Source organism: Varroa destructor, unplaced genomic scaffold (genome assembly GCF_002443255.2).
Source record: "Varroa destructor unplaced genomic scaffold, Vdes_3.0 BEIS01000001.1, whole genome shotgun sequence".
Lineage (NCBI taxonomy): Eukaryota > Metazoa > Arthropoda > Arachnida > Mesostigmata > Varroidae > Varroa > Varroa destructor.
Window position 1 is genome coordinate 30,351,473 of NW_019211454.1, and position 14,704 is coordinate 30,366,176.

The 14,704-nt window shown below is 41.3% G+C and overlaps 1 protein-coding gene and 1 long non-coding RNA gene across 8 annotated transcripts in view; one reads left to right on the plus strand and one right to left on the minus strand.

Annotated features, from left to right (window-relative positions):
- Positions 1–13,734, minus strand: part of LOC111246490 (unc-112-related protein-like) — a 36,849-nt gene extending 23,115 nt beyond the window's left edge. Inside the window, exons 1-2 of one of the 7 annotated variants that reach the window (XM_086978329.1) lie at positions 11,331–11,980; positions 10,132–10,374 (exon numbers count right to left, since the gene is read on the minus strand). The gene's annotated coding sequence lies outside the window, so the exon portion shown is untranslated. Of the gene's footprint in view, positions 1–420; positions 553–10,131; positions 11,981–12,660 lie in introns of those variants that run through there. The other 6 variants (XM_086978331.1, XM_022796169.2, XM_022796208.2 and 3 more) reach the window with 6 other exon arrangements.
- Positions 628–13,857, plus strand: LOC147758496 (uncharacterized). The gene is made up of 2 exons (XR_015319773.1): positions 628–814; positions 12,370–13,857. It is a non-coding gene; the product is annotated as an uncharacterized LOC147758496 (long non-coding RNA).
- Positions 13,858–14,704: the final 847 nt, after the last annotated feature.

A 14,704-nucleotide genomic window follows, 5' to 3' on the forward strand; every position in this document is an offset into this window, starting at 1 on the left:
TTTCAAGCTCAGCAATTCGAAATTGATAAACCCAGGCACGGCCTACCCGTTCGGCTTGATGCTTTTAGGATAGATCGCTTCTCCTCCTATGCTACAGGGAAGTGGATCTCCACGATATATCGCCAATAAGGCATTTATCGAACGCAATACGCTTAAATATGTTGCGTTGCTTGAAATTACTCATCCTAACCCAGAATGAAATACATTGTGCCATATGATAAACTGTACTTTTTCGTTGACACAGGAACACAAATGAGAATAGGCTCATATCTACAAGCTCTATTATAATAAAACGTAAATGGGTGGGATGGACATAGGCCCTGCGGAACACTTATGTTGACAGATGCCAAAGATGAGGAATTGGGGAAGCGCGCCAAAATTAATTGATTCTTGTATGGTAAAAACAAAAAAAGACTATACCGGCCGAGAAACGAACGCTTCCATTCCGGCCGGCTGGCCCGACACACAGAACACGTTACAGCATGCCCGTACGTCGACGTGCAAAACGTACTCACGCCGGCACGTAGAACGGTCAAATACGCACTGCTTACACAAATGGCACAACGTTATACACCGTGCAGATACAGACACACGCACGCACATCAGCTGCCTCCCACATGTGGCACCTGACACCAGTCGTTGCTATTCCATCCGCCTCAGTACGAAAACAGCGGTAGTGACACGTTACTTTATGCAGCTGCTTGTGTACAGACCCATTTGGCACATATGTTACCATAGACGAGCGACCAGACGAGCACATCTGGATAGCGACAGTGATGGTGACGGCTTCACGGATCGAGTCGCGACTTCACTGGTAATAGTACAATTTTCATTCATTATTCAGTGATGCAATCGGCTGCCTCATTCACTGCTAGCGTACCAATCGAATGATGTCGCTTTAAATGTAATAGCACCATTGAGGCATTAGCACTATTCGGGTCCGATGTCTGCAAAGTGGCTGAGTACATAGCAATGGGCAGATATCGTATCATGACAGTCCATGATGCCAGTGGCAGTAGCAGATATTACGCAGCAAATCTCAAGTGACTAAGAACTGAAATTTAATTTATAATTACATATTTCGGAAACTGAACCTCGATAGTTACATGGTAACAGGTGCGCGGGTTTCGAATGGTCAACTAACAGGGGGCTAATGTTTAACAATTTACTAACGATAGCTTTCTGAGACCTTAAGAAATCCAATTCTACACAATTACCACATACCAATTTAGTAAATCGCCCCAAGTCGACCTTGATGGAAAATGTGTCCATACACTTAGAGCAGACGCCAGATCCTACGCTCACAAGCAAACTTTTTAGTATACTAATCCAGTTAGATAAAACGGATGATCTATTCTAAGTGCTATCTTAAGTAGTTTCCGTGTTCACCATATTTCAACTCACAAAACATATGTGTAAATATATTATCACAAGTATTACGTACTGTATAGCTACATAGTATCTTGACTGATGTTATCCATATAGGACTTCATGCTTAAGCCCGCGATTGGGCTTAGACTCCCGACAAGCTCATTCTTTTATACCCGTTTTGTGTTATACAAACATATAGCACTAACAAAGTGTTCCGATGGTTTCCGACAAACAGATGGTTCAGAGACTTTTACTGTATCCTTAATAATATCCAATAGTGAGCGTACCAATTATAATGGTGCCTATAAACACCGCCAATAGTGGCTATCGTAACCAGAGCGGAGTTACGTACTTCTCGCCGTTGTGCAAAAAAAGCGCTAGGACGCAGGACAAACCTCACAACTAAAATAGCTTTGGTGAAAATGAACAATAATAATCCCAAGGGTTGTTTTCGCTGGCTGATCATTCATATGGCGCGTTCGCTCACGAAGTCGTGCTCATTGAAATAGTATTCTAATCCATTTGTTTTCCTTCGTTCTATCATTCATAAGCTGATTTTCACGATATATTCTAGTCTCATTTACATGATGCTACCACAACCTACTTCCGTCGTTTGGCTAGGGAGGCTCCAGCAGGCCATTTACGTCAACAACAGCAATAACTTCATTCTTAACCGAAGTAGTGGGCCGCTGCCGTGATCTAGCGCCCCGATATTTAGGCTCAAAGCGCGACGCCTGCCCTTAAGGGCCGATTATTGCAATTTAGCATCGTATGCGATTCTTCTTACATTGTATTTTATTTCTTCTTCTTCTTGTCATTATCAATAGCAGATTCGATGTATTTTCATTAAAAGTATTCTGTTATAGGGTACACCTTTCTGTACAGGGTAAGCCCAGTAGAATCAAGAACAGCTATATGCAATTAACACATCGGTAACTCACGTTAAATTAAGAACAAGCACTAATATGTATTGAAGTTTTCGTATCTTTTTAGGTATCTAGATGGGAGAATGTTTTCTTCGTAGTTATATGCGACCCAAATATTTAATCGGCAACTACCGCTGGTGTTGCCCAGGGATTCTTGACCCGTATGTTTTGTCTGCCCTGTAGTTCACCACTTCTGGCATACTAAACACCAACGGAATAGGACCAACAGGGCAAACAACAATCATACATAAACTCTGCAAAGCTTTTAGTTGAACGCGCTTCGTTCATATAACAATCGAAGTGTTCAATAACGTGCACGGTTGGGGTTTATCATCTGCAAACATTCAGTTTTGTTGGACTAGCGGCTCCTAACGAACTCGTTGAAGTATGCACATCCAGTGGCCCTATTTCGATCATCGAATTCCAAGTCTCTTCAATCTTCGTGCAAATCTGCCATGGTTCGATCATAACTTTTTGAAAATCAAAAATAAAGGCATCCATTGTGCATAGTTTTGAATGTCGGCAGCACTATAGATCTAATAGACGGCAATAACGACAAGCGATAAACAAGGCGAAAAAGTTGCCTATGGCCGTCGTAGCCTATTCTCTGATCTTTTTTCATTCTTGCCGTTGTTGTTGCTGTGTTCGTTTTGTCGTATTTTCGAAATGGCCGCACTTCACTGCCACTTTGGTCGGGCTGATTAGCGCGCCCGGTATTGGCGCGGCCATGCGGCCGCCCCCGTGAACTTCCATCCGTAGCAACGTGGCTGGAGCTGCTGCAATCGCATAACAGCTGTGACTGCTGCCGCCGTACACTGACTCCAGTGAACATCACCTTTGAGCAAGAATCGCTACTGCCGATTACAGACGAACGCTTCCACTAGTCGCGGAACTTGAAAGCGTCTGTCGTTCAATGCTTCGACGGCCATCAATTGCTACTAACATTGCTAGCGTTCGTACTGAAAATAAGCGCCAGACTCACCATAATAAGCAAGATACGTCCTAATGTACAGGATACGGCCAATATCAATACTTACTTCTCGCAAACGACCATGCATGCTCGCTACAGATAATTTAACTGCATTGGCTCCAAGTGAATGAACCCGTACGCGCGCGCGTCATGTATGAAGAGGTGTGCCTATAATTATAGTGATTGATAACAAAAAATGTGACCATACTGCCATGGGTCTCTGTGAGATTGAAGAAGAGAAGAACATCGAGTGCTTTGTTTTTGCACGACACGGTCATCGCTTATAATCGACGAGCAAATAGAATCACGAAACTTTACCACCGAGTCAACATCCCCAAACGTCGTCGATATCAAGCGTTTCGCGTTTTGACACCATGCACCCCTCGATTGCGTCCGATTTTGGATTTATTCATAGCACCATAAAAATAAAAATCATGGCATGCTGCCTCGTACTGAAAACGCTCACTTCATTGTGATATGTGAGACTGATTTACTATGCTGTTTGAATTTCATCGCCGCCAAAAATCTTGCAGATATCCGCAGGCTTTCACTTTTATTCCGTGCAATGTCGTCATCAAAAGCGTACATCTAAACGTATGTTTGAAAGAATTAAATTGCCACGTAACAGGCGAACACTAATTCCGTTGCAGAGGGCAAAAGTATCTATTTCAAACGAACGAACATAGGCAAATAAAAAACGCTTATCAATGCTAGTGATTCGCAGATGAAGCTAACAGCAACGACTTCATAAGATTAGAAGCGGCAACGATGGGTCGATATCTGATGAACTGGGCTAACTGTTAGTTAAAGACTGCCCACTAAACGCCTTAGACTAATCGCAATATCTCTCCGTTTGCAACAGCCGAGTACACTTGCACCTCTAAGTATGATTATTGCACCTTTTTTTCGAATCCAGCCGTTAATATGAACGTCGTAGGAGTGGGGTGTTTTTTTTGATTGCACAGAACAACAACGATATGAACAAGCCAGACGAAACTTGCGCTATCATTATTCCCTCGACTACGGCAGACGCTGCCGCCGGAGGTTCTGAAGCGACGCCGACCTCTGTGTGTGTCTGTGTGTGTGTATGTGTGTGTGTGTCTGTGTTGACATGAAGAGGAAGAACACCCAGCAGCTGACTCAGCTCGTCTAAGTTTCAGTAATTGCATGTCTATAATTACTGCGGAAAGAACGCAACGCCCGCACGGGTACTATACCATGGCAATGGGCAGCAGTTTTCTAAAGATCCTCTAGATAAAAGATTATCTTTACGGAATAAAAGAAAAGGGCGGAAAATAAGAAGGACATCAAGACTATTCGATATTTGAAGGGATTGGAAAAAAGGAATCAGAATTATCATGATTATGAGAATTTTCAGTATCTTCATTGCTAACGTCGTAGCATGGACGTAGAATGGCTCGCTTAGTAACGCCACGCACAAAATCGCAAATGATTCGATCAAGAGCGCAAGGATGACTTGTAATATGACAACATCCTCAGTCCGTCATCATGATCATAACCGTCATCGCTCATTTATACTTGAAATCTCACGAGCGTTAGAATCTCGGCTGTGACTGTTATAACACCGTTGCGAGAGAACACTGGCTGTAGAAAAAGCGTCTAAGTACAACAGGATTTAAAGAATTCCGCGTCATTCAATACAAAATCGCTGTTTAAATGTCAATAGTTTGAAGCGAACTAGCATGGTTCTTAACTTAGTAGATGGATATTGAATTGAAGGTGAATCACGACTGTCTGATCGAAAGGGTAAGCCAGATAGCTCGCGCATAGAATGTAATTGTTGAATGCAAAAAGCGATAGACACAGATAAATCGAGCCTGTTACATATATTGGTAGTAGATTTGTCACGATAGAAACTGGCTGGGGTAACAGGAGTAGTGCGGCCACGCCAGTAAAGAGGTCCGTTTTGGTTGTAACAGCACAAACCTCGTTTAATCCCTGCTAAACGTAATGTAAACACGTAACGCAAACAGTCAAATCCACCTTGCATTGGTCAGTAGGGATCGCCTAACAATCTTTCTGGCAGGAATGCTATTATATAAACTCTGGACAAACCCAATCCTAAACAAACAAATTATACATCTGGAGCGGTTGTGATACAAAAAAAGGTCCAACAAAAGTAGGTTTCTCGCGTGAATGTTATATGGCGAAAAGAAACATCTAAAAACATATCGTGTCGGATGGCTGAATACTTTCTGATATTATCCTCAAGTTTGTCACACCAAAACCTCAATATGTATGCCGTATTCAATGACAAAAGATAGACTTCCCCCATATGACCTGTTAACTTTAGTTTTCCTCTACCAGTTATTGTGTTTCCTGTTCTGCTCGCTATAAATGCTAAGTCTGCACACAAAGCAACCATTTATCTCGCAGAACGAACGGCATGATGCTCCGATGTCGCCGGTAGCTATGACTTGTCATGCAGCAGCAGCTTTCAGGTAACGCACCTACACTAGTGGCCTTTTAGTGTGCATGCAAACGTACAGTTCGGTTGAGTCCAATCGCCTGTTAGGCATTGTACTCCAGTTACTCTTCAACAGGTGACATTCTCCCGCTGTAACAACTCCGCCAGGTTATTTTCTTTCGCTCGGATTAGGTCCGTGAGCATTGGACCTTTCATGAAATATTTTTCTGCGGTCTTGTATAATGACGATGCGTCACATTCTTTGATCAGCTTAAATAAACGTATTCATGAGAGAACGGGTGTCCATTTATTTAGCGCAAACATCAGGTTTATCAAATTCATATTCGTGTCATCATCTAATGGTTTTCCGTAAAAGTAAGACCCCGTAAAATTGTCAAGATATATTTTCAAATGAAAGCTGTATGTGTAAACATGTATTAAACAAGGACACTTGCTTAGAGAAATAGCGATCAATTGAAAAGTTCTGTAGCTCTTGCAGACTAGCAGAGCGTCAAATGCTTATAATACACGTGGGAATAATACGATCGAATTTTTGCAAGACCCTGCTTAAGATAGAACCTTTTACACGTCAGTGCTTGCAGTAAAAGTTGTTGTCAATACTGAAATAAAAATCTGATGACATGGCTAATCTTCTAAAGCAAACGAAAGGACATTTTACAAAATGTAAACATTAATTAAATTTAGGAATCACCAATGATTTCAATATATTTTTTAATTAAAGGCCTGCTGACATTATTATGTCAATATCAGCAGATCTTTAATTCGGTGTAGTGTAAATAACCCGTTTGCTAACATTGCTAGATCCCTGAAAATGATTCTAAGACCACTGAGAACCGGAATTTAGTTGGATAATTTAGCGATAACGGAACAAGCTCTGGTTTAATCTGCGAGAGTTCTCCGCGGTTCCGCTTTTTGAAATAAATGCGAGGTTTCTCGATAATAAACTACAACTTGAAATTTAAGTACTCAGTGTCTTTTCGTGAGCTAACTGTGAACAACTGTTGCTAACGAGGGTACAATATATGGTAATACGATAATTTGGTGCATATTGCTGATGTTGTTCATCTGGCGACAAAAATCAGCGTTTATCTCTGCATTTACTCCTAACAAATGAATTACTTAAAAAAGCATACTAACAAAATCTACGCACCTAAAACGTAATTTTCCATTATCGAATTAAACGGGTTTTCAAATTGCTCAGTAATTACGAAGTGGGCAATAAGGTTAATGTTTGTTTATCTTCTCACCATCCAATGGACCATAAGATGGCCCCAATTCTTCATAAATGAGACACGGACCTTTTTTACTAATACGTTTTCACGACGAATCATTCTGTTGAGGTATACAATTCAATTAGGACAATTTGATTCGTGGAAAGCAAAATCATATTTGTCATAACTTTTAAAATCACTTATATCTAAAATACTTGAAGCAAAAGCTTGAGATTTTTTATTGTGCCAGTGCGAATTGATCAGAAAGGATTCTCAGTTTTTCGGCTGAGTAATCGCTTCTACGAATACTGGTGTAGTCGTAAATATAAGATATTCTCCTATATACTAGATTCGTCATGGCCAGCATTGGTAGACATAGAGGAAAAGATTGTATATGTTGCACAGACAAAGGGTGCCTTCTTTCTAGCCAAGCTTCAATATTTTTCCTACTCTATTTACTATGAGCACAAACTTAGATGGAGAAAACTTATGAAAGGTTTGAGGTATTCTCCTTATCGTAGTTCTTTTTTTCTCTCTGCTTTTGTCTTTCATAATAACAGCACCAGCATTGCCAGTGGCATTATGCCGTCGTGCTTATCTTGTTGGGAAGTTAAGAAAAGCCGAGAATAGAGCGAACACTCAAGCCCAGAAATAGGTCACGAAAGCCACTAGGCCGCTAATGCCTGTTGATTTTCTCCAACCCAATTGACTAAAACCTTTTTTCCGAAGATGAATTCAGACAGCTGTGGCGACGGCAAGCAGTACCAAATGCAGCTACCCAAACATACCATACCTTCTTCGAAAGCAACGGACAACAGCTAGGAAAGCATCACGTTGCGATATGATTAGATATAGATATTCACTGGGAATTAGATTATTGAGAAGAGTAAAAATAAGATAACGGGAAATCGACATTCAAAATATACCACATCATTCTCAAGCATAGGTACAGTGGATATACATCTAGATAATACACATTATACAGAAAGACAGTCTACAGAAAGATGGTTTGTGTGCTCAAATAAACGCTTAGAACTTTGACTAACAGCCGACTATAAGATGCAAACGCTGGTCGAGCTTTTTTAGGTTCGTAAAGTTTGCAATGGTAAATATACTTGTAGTCGGTAAAAATATGCATTTTTTCTATCATCGATAGCGTAAACACATCATCGTAATTGTGATAGGTGTCGTTTGGCCTTCGTTGATTTTTCGCGTTAATTATTATCTATTCTATCTAAAACCAAATCATCTGCCGGTCATTTGCCTGCCGTAACAGTGGCAGCCTTTAAGCGAATATTTCAATAAAGTAGACTTCTGTAATAATAAATAATCGTGACTTTACGCATTTGCGCAATGTTAATACGATTTTTTATATTGAACCAGCAATTAATATGTAATTGTTAAGCTGCATTCTCAGCCTGTTTCTGCCGTGCCTATTACGGTTCAAACGGGCTCAACGATAGAAAATCACAAACCACACACGCAGTTGCCAATATAATATCAACATTTACAGCAGAGCTATGAAGCTTGACTAGGAAATATATTTCATTGACCAGTTACTTAGATTTCTACACTATGAAGTGAATCATCTACGGCAGTCACAAACAGCGGCGGTCACCTACTAAACACCGCACTAGCGTTCCTAATTCTGTAAAACAATATTTATCGCGGTTTTCGGATCCTATTTTTTGAATCACGTCAGACTTTTTTACTCCCTTAATATTTGTATATTCAAAATACATACATCGTGCCCATGCTCTTTGTCTGAATGACGTTTCTTCCTCCGAGCCATACATGTGTTACCACTACTTCCATCTATTTATGTGTAATCTATCGTCACACACTAAAGCGCTCGGCTGTACCCGTAAAACGAGTGAGCTGTTTGACAGGTGTCGACCGTAGGTGTCGCAGACATAACCCAGTCACCTTCGGCCATAAGCCAGTCGTACGAATGGTTTAGCGACTGATACGAAGTGATAGCGCTGCTTGGCGTATCGAACGCCAAAGACTGCCACCGCACCTGCAAACAGTGTCAGTACGAATCTGATACATTTGTTTTTTGTTATCAGGAACAAAATCGCTCAAGCGGCTTATATGGTTTGAAGTCAAAACAGCATCAGGTAGCAATAGCACTAGCTGTAACACCAGTACGGGTCAAACACCCGGGCAAGCGACTGAATGTCTATCTATTGCACGATGGTATGTGTTCACAGGTACACTATGCTTCGTCTTGAGAAAACTCTGGCGCGGAATTGACAGAACGTTATTACAATTATCTACCCTACGGCACTTAATACGACCGCAACTACGGCCGGTACCACTATATCTTAACTAAGTAACGCTCATTTGCCTTAACGAAATGATTATTAAACTAATGATATCGACGCGATGGTAATGTTTTGTCATCACCGTAATGAGACGAGAACAGTAACTGAAGACAATGAGACCACAAGTATCACACAGCGTACGTCGTCTACTTCAGTCATTGTTTACTTCTATTACAAACATCTGTACTTTCAATATCATTGGCCAAGCAATACATATGAAACAATGACTAAACAATAGGCAGGTTGGTATAGCGCTTGCGAGTGGCGCAGCTTAAAACAGTGGTTTTATTGAATTGATTGCTCGTGGCAACAATATTTTTGGCAATCGCTATCTCTAGAAGACGAGAATGAGCCTTATGGTTGCTTATTGTAATGCCAGCAAATCTCTTCGTTCCGCTTGTCCATCAACAAATATCAAGTCTTCTAGACCAAGCATGCCTGTTTGCATGTCACTGCTATGAAGTCTGTCTGTATCCGACAGGTATAATTGGCTTAATCGAGGAATAAACTAGACGTTGAGCGCGTCGCTTTTTCGCCAAGCGGAGTAGCTTAAACGTAGACTTAAAAAACAATTGAGTAATACTCGGCTTTGCAATTTGAATCCTATCAGGCACATGCAAACAGAACTGAGGAAATCTCAATGCCAAATTCTGTCTTTACGATTATTTCCAACCACTACTCCATTTCTCCATTACCAGGCAATATATTCAAAGCCATCAAGGCATAAAAATACTAATATTGCTTTTCTTTGATATGAGGCACATGCGCCCTACATTCTGACTGCAACGGATCTTCTCGATCTGTCGAAAACGCATAAACCTGTTGAGAAAAACACAGTAGATTAGCAAACAAACGAAACGACACTAAGGCCACTGACCGTCTAGCATATTACGATTCAGCTTGCCGCTTTTTTGCGTCGTTTATTCCGTGTTTGTCACCGATATCGTCTCTGCCTTCGTCTTCGTCGGACCGTCGGTCAAGCCCTGGACACAAACGTATATTTATAATCAGCCATTTCATGTCAGTCACAGTTCATCCGATTGAGTGCGACGTTGAGTTCAATAAGACAAGACAAGTGAACACTTGACGACGACAGAGTTGGTACCAGCCAGCATTGTCACTATGATAATCACAACAGAACAATTTGAACACGCTCACACACACATAGACATCATACGCGAGTTCTCCTTTTAATCAACCCCATTATCGCTGGCTGTTGCCAAGAGATCCGTGCGTATTATCCTATGCTGGACAAACGCTAAGGAAGTACTTGCACGAGAACTGCTCCTCTATGGCGAAAATGGTCTTACTATCGATTTCTTGCTAATGCGCCGACTTCCATCATAGATTAAAATACTGCCGCCGAAAGTACAAGTCATATCGGTTAAAAACCAGCAGAAGTCTTAGTCTAATCCATATTAAAAATTTAGATTTTTGAATACACTGATGCATCATGATTGGGAATGGAATAATCTATTTATGACAGGTTACCTCAAATGAGGCCAAAACACATTTTACAGGAGTAAATGAAGGAGTGACCAGGAGGACATCTATATATGATGCTCACAACACTCATCTATAAATACAGAAAAAACGAAGAAAAGGTATCACAACAACCTGGTCGCGACCATATTGCGAATCTGTAAGATGTGATTGTCCTTATCGTCGTGTAACTTTAGATTTCCAGTCATTCTTTTCGTTTTCGTTGCAGTCATAGGGGCGTAGACCTAATGTTAGTTGACTAGAGCATTGATGTTAGCGTGAGAGTTCCTGCTCGAGAATAATCAGAAACAAAGCCAAACCCCACAAGTAGAGAGAGAAGATTTTTTTATTACTAGCCTAGTGCTGTGCAATCAGGAAACGACAGTCGCTATTACTATATGGCGGACCTCAAATGGCTACAACGATGACAGAGCTTGCACCGCACAGACTTTCTATTGCTTTCGGACACCCAGACTATACGCATAAACTCACACTGTTAATGAGCTAGCTTATTCATTTACGCACGTACGTACGCACACACGGACGGACGCAGGACCGACCAGCGGCCAACCCATACGTCTCATTGCCTCCCACCTCTGGCAGCAGAATCACGCGAAGCAGATGCTCGTTTTCGCTCGGTACGATTGCTGCTGTGCTAGCCTACCAGATTCTAAGCACAGTCTGGGTAGTCTGTTCAGAACACCGTTGTCTCGAGTATACAGTATGTTTTTATATAGATAGGCAGACCCAGTGGCCGGCAAACAGGCTCAGAGGACCACCATCAGAACAGGCAGCAGCAGAACTACTGATCTAAGCTTGGCCACCGTTCTTACGGTGTTTCTTAGTCGGCCTTTCTCCTCCGAGAGCTTTTCCTCTGTTCTGCGGTCTTTATCAGCACTGGCTGCTGCAACGCTGGCGCCGCTCTGGCGCACGTCTAGTCCTGTTCACTTTCTGCAGTAGAGTGAGCGGCGATGGAGGCAGCAGCAGTGGCGGCGGCGGCAACAAAACCAACGCGAAGTTCACCGCTGTGCAATCGTTGTTCTCTCGTTTTCAAACAAAATTGTTCACACTACCGTTCATAATACTGCTCACTCGCTTCTATTGCCCACTCGGGCAACTGCTACACAGCTAATGTTTTGGATATAACCAACCCCAAAGAACGGGTCTGAGGGACATCAGTTCATTAGTTGACTTTGGGTTCTCAGCGAATTGTGATTAATTAGCTTGGTAGAGCAGTATGTGCTTAGTGTTAATATGCTAGGCATCACCTTTGTCAAATAATACATTCATAGCAAAGCACTAGTGTTCAACTACAATTTATAGAAGTATATTCTATTTCGTCGCTCTTCGTCGATTCACTTTATTGGATCCCCGCTGCCAGGCGGCAGTTGCACCGCCCAGTCGTCACTTCCTCGGATGCGCACTCATTTTGCTAGAGTGAGTGGGGATACATACGCCTGACAGAAAAACACGTGTCGCTTAGTTTTGAAGTTTAAATAGAACGTGAAGTTACAACGAACATCATTACACAAACAAAAACAGTAATGATGCTAGTACAAATAATAAAAATAATATTTGATAAATAAGTGCTTCAAGTTTAACGTTTGTTAGTACCATTGGACATTTGTTTCAGGCGCAATACTGACACCCGATAATAACTAACCGCTCCACCCAAATTTCTGCTATTGCTTCTCCTTCCGTCACCTGCCTTCGTTAGCCAAACAGCAAATTACGTCCACACGCATACACATCCTGCTGTGCATGGATTTTTAGAAATCCACCACAATAAAGGCGGCCGTTCTAAGCAAGCCGACACAACTTTAGAGTCTCGGTCGTGTAAAAATACTTAAAGCATTTGTCAAATAGCAATTAGCGGCAACTGATCTCACCTAGATAACAGATACTGCAAAGAGCAAATATTTACCTTAAATGCGTCCAGAGATGCCCTCGAAGTTAGTTCGACATTACTCTCACTGTCATACCAACATTAAAACAAGGTTTCCTTAGGTCACAGTTTCTAGCTTCAAACAATTGTAGGACAAGTTTCGTTGCGACGGTCGAATAACAGAAATTGCTGCAACAGGAGCATGTGTCGCTGCTAGTGTTGTTATTGTTACTTTGTTGTTCACTAGGAGGATGACATATCCAAGGAGGCCAAGGAACAAGGAAGGCCCTTAGCTGTCAACGCAATAACACTTCAAGTGGAAACACGCAAACTTGCTACGTCGCTATGAATCGATAACTCGGTGTTCTATTCAATCATCGCCATATCAAAAGCAAATTGAATGCTCCGAACAAACACAACTACGCACAGTCTCCTCCTCTTCTGTACTGATTCGTCTGCAGGCGCTCAGCGCATCGACAGCTAGATTGTGAGTGCTGCTGCCATTCGATTGCCTCTTATTTGCCAGCAGCAAATAGCAGTTGTTGTGTGCAGCAATAACGTTCATGCGTCTATCCACCGCTGCTGGCGCCGCAGTCGGCCCTACCATCAACTCAAACAGCCGATCTAGCTTTCCACCGACAACACGCCATTTAGAGGACGGTGCTGACGATGACGACGACGACGACAATAACGATGAAAAAGACGAAAAGCTGAAACACCAACTGTCTATAAACCACTCTACAAAACTAGCACACCAAACCCATAAATGGTCACTAGCCTACACATTATTCAGCCGCTGGTGGCGCTAAACGCTATATGGGTAGGATGGCGCTACAGTCGCTAGACGGACAGTGGCGGCAATAAGACAGCCCGCTGCAACCTCAGAAAAATACAAAAGTTGATGAGAAGTTCGAGCTACAACTGATCAACGAATGACAAAAAAACGCGAGAATTTCCGCTAGTATGATAGGCCAGCGGGTGTAGTCTACTAGGCAATAATATTGTTATTACAATAGAGGCGTGAGCTAAGCAAATTTAAAAATCGCAAAGCGCGCGTAGTTTCTCGTCAAGGAGAGAACACCTTGGCCGCGCCAAGCTAACAAAAGAGCTTATTTTGCCGCTTGCTGTGCTAATTAAACAAAAAAAAAAACTGTGCTTCGTTATTACAAAGTATCTATTGCCTTGTAAACGAAATAAAAAAAATAAAGGCAAGATCTATCTTTCACCAGTTCCATACGACCCTTTAGTTAATGATGTGGATATTTTTCAGTGACTACCTTCATTTGAGTCAACGCTAGCAGTTATCGGACAAGGCGCCGAGAATTTTTTAGATAGTTCAACTAAGGTACTTGCTCAGATCTTTAAGAAAAAAAATAAAAAGTAAAAAAGATCGAATACATGTTAATTTCTTACTCTGTTTAGGCTTGTGTCTTCATATTTTGAGAGGCGTTTCCTTATAATATCTATATCGAAAAAGTCCTTCTTACGTTTCTGACATCTTATGGTTTAGCAGGCATATATTTCATAAGTTTTTTTTTGGTATTTGACAGCCATACCGCGAATATAAGTATTACTTTTGATAGGTAATTTTCGTAAATAAATACAAACGTTCTGATTGGTACAATTTAACCATAGATTTCTTTCCAAAAAATTAAGATGTCTCACTGTTTACTTTAAGAAATAAAGGAATTGCGCATAACGTTGGCATTTGGCGTTATAATAATGGTAATAGCCTCTGCAGGTGGCATAGCGATAACTTTGGCTCTCGATCACTCTAGTGACTATGTTTAATACCGTATACTGCGAGAAATGAAAAGTTTTTGAAGGTGACTTGCTCATACACAAAAATCAAAATACGTCAAATGAGTTTGGGAGATGCTAACAATTTCTCCTTTTCCTACCTTAAAATAAACAAGTTACAATATAAGATTGATATTTACGCGGTAATATATTTCTTTATCACATAACGCAATAATATTATAGATATTTTAGCTAATAGTGACGTTTACTGAAGTTTATTTTCGTCTTCTTCACGTCAGAAAGAACTTGCGACATAATATATGCCGCAGTTTCTTTACACAAT